Source organism: Takifugu flavidus, chromosome 7 (genome assembly GCF_003711565.1).
Source record: "Takifugu flavidus isolate HTHZ2018 chromosome 7, ASM371156v2, whole genome shotgun sequence".
Taxonomy (NCBI): domain Eukaryota; kingdom Metazoa; phylum Chordata; class Actinopteri; order Tetraodontiformes; family Tetraodontidae; genus Takifugu; species Takifugu flavidus.
Genome location: NC_079526.1, coordinates 5,073,244 through 5,076,377, shown reverse-complemented (window position 1 = coordinate 5,076,377; position 3,134 = coordinate 5,073,244).

Below are 3,134 nucleotides of genomic sequence, written 5' to 3'. Positions count from 1 at the left end.
AAAAATAATTTGTTGTTGTTTCTGTTTAACTGTACCTGCTGTGGATGGTGACAACAAAATGAAACTCACCTGGTTTTAGGAGAACTGTCCAAACACATTTTGGTGATGACAATGATAAAGCTTTTTGACTTCAAGATCTTTGTTATGCCCATTTTTTTTGCCAGCAGAGTAAGAAGATAAGCTGTGCCATCCCGGACGGCACCGCAACGGTGGCTGTGGAAACGCAAAGGTAACGTTTAAATTTCAAGCTTCTACATAAATTCTTTTAAACTGATGCCCACCTTACCTCATGCCTTTGGACAGTAGAAAATCTAGAACTTTGTTTGGGTTGCAATGGTCAACCATTTTTTCTAGGGTGATGGTGGCTCTCTCCCGTAAACCCTGTAGGGAGGCGAACCGTGCCAGCAGAGGAACGCCTGTTAGATCCACAAGTCTGTTCATGTCTGGCGGCAGGTGTTCATAGAGAACACCCATGGTCTCCATGGCTTCGCAGCTGACAGCAGAGCGGTTGGAAGAAATCTGAAGAGTAAGAATAAGCTTTAACATCTGTAAACAAAGATGCAAATGGCGAGAGGGAGAAAGAAAGCATAACTCAGTACCTCAGAGCAAATTTTGACACACACTTGTTGAAGTCTATCTTTCAGGATTGCGGGATGGTCCTGCGCCAAAGTTTTGAGTTGCAGCAAGCCTTCCATGTGCTTCTTCCTGTACAGAGGTGTTGAACATCTTGATACATATCCAGTTAAAGATTTATACGATTTATATATAAACCAAAGTGCATCAGTTTTCAGCTTGGCATTCAACAAAATTTACAGGGGAAAAATATTGATATATTGTGGTGTGCTGTCAAACTTACCAATCTTTTGATGAAAAATTCTCTAGAGAAGATATCAGGAGTGTTTTAGCAGATGAAGGAGTCATCAACTCTTCACAGTTCTCTGAATACTTCCGAGGGAGATTTTGAATCCTGCATGAATCCACTTTCGGCTTGTTGCCAACACGACTTCCTGTAAAATTCTGTGGTGCAGAATCTGCTGTTGTAAACGTAGCAGCACGTGTCCCTCTCCCATGTTGAGGTGCAGAGGCCCTTGGTGCCACTTTAGCCATTGATTTTCCAACATGCTTTTGTTGATTGCCTTTCATCTGGAAAGGTGGCGGCTGAGGTGCAACGACAACTGTCTCTCGAGGGCCAGTGATTTCTTCGTCTGACATAGTTGCATTGAAGTAAGACTGAATCTTGCCAAAGACTCTCTCAAACGTGGGTGTGACGTTCTGGAGTCTGATACCAGCCACACGCTTTTTTTCTGGAGAAACATCAGTAATAATCAGTTACTTTTGGTTGTCATTTAATATTGAATGCAAATATTACTTTAATTGCCAAAATGACTAATCAAAGACCATTGTTGATGACCTAAATATGGTCCACTTATTTTTGGGACTCAAACCCAAACTCAAGATGACAAATCTGCTGTTTAAAAAGCTTATAAGCGCAAAAAGAGAACATTTTTTAACCTATATGATTTGTGCTGTCATGTGTGTGAGTTGTGATTGACTAAATCCTGATTGGTCAAGCTAACCTAGGGAACAACCTATTATTAGAACATTACTATTTTTATTTTTACAAGCACTCTTTCTGTACTATGGAAAACACTTTCCTAAGTAAAAATCAAATGAAAATAAATTTGGAGAAAGGGGAATTTGGATAGAATAAAAAAACTTTCTCTTTTGTGATGTGTGTCAAAAAACTGACCTGTCTTTCCGTGACAATGCAGTACAGGTAAATAGGATAATTTCACTTTAGGTTTTGAGGTAAGTTGTGGTACTGAAGGCCAAGGAGTATTAATTAATGATAGTTCTGTTTGCTCAAGCTTTTCCAGGCTACCGCACTTACTCCTGATGACATTGAATGCCTGTAATTACAAAGAATATAACCGAAACATGATCAATGTTCTAACTATATACATATGTATATGTACATAGGTATTATGTGGAGAAACGTACAGATTTCTCTTCACCTGTTCTTCAAAATGTAAAAAAAAACAGTTTTGACCTACCATTCTTTTATTGATCGCTTGCAATAAGTTATCCATGATAAGTTATAGTTAGTTTCAGGTTTTAGCAACAAAATTAATATTTTCTTCGGTTGTAGTAGATACAGACTAAATATATATACGTAGGTTTGGTAAAATGTACAGATTATATATATATACAGTATATATGTAGGTTTGGTACAATATACAGTTTGACTTAACCTTTTATAACCTAGCTCTTTCATATTTGTTTTCATGTAGTAGGATCAAAAACCTTATATATATGTGTGTGTATATATGTATATATACACACACACACACACACACATATGTAAGGTTTTTGACATAAAAAGGTTTGATAAAATGTACAGATTTTATTTATATATATATATATGTAGGTTTAGTAAAATATACGGTTTGACTTAACCTTTTATAACCTAGATCTTTCATATTTGTTTTCATGTAGTAGGATCAAAAACCGTACTTTGATCCTTAAATTGGTGACCAAACTTTTTTGCATAGGACCAAAGTAGATAAAGTGAAGCTCCGCGAAGTTGAATAGCTTGGTCAGGGTTCGAGCTTTGCTGAAGTCTTTTGATGAAAGATTCTCTAGAGCAGAAATCAGGACTGTTTTAACAGATAAAAGACTCATCAACTCTTCACAGTTCTCTGAATACTTCGGAGGGAGATTCTGAATGCTGCATGATTCCTCTTTCTGCTTGTTGCCAACAAAAGTTTCTGTAAAATTCTGTGGTGCAGAATCTGCTGTTGTAAACGTGGCAGCACGTGTCCCTCTGAACGGATGCTGGTTTTCATTGTATTTTATCTGTAAGGGTGACGACTGGAGTGCAATGACAACTGACTCTCGGGGGCCACTGATTTCTTCCTGTGATATAGTTGCATTGACATAAGACTGACATTTTTCACAAATTCACATGCGCTTTAAGCGATAATACCGGCAGGCCAGCTCTAATAGTCAATTGGTATGGCTTCTCGGGCCAAATATAATTACATTGCGGGCCAAATTTGGCCCACGGGCCAAAGTTTGACACCTATGATGTAGGGGTAATGAGGAGCCAGAGTTTCACACCAGAAAAAAAAACA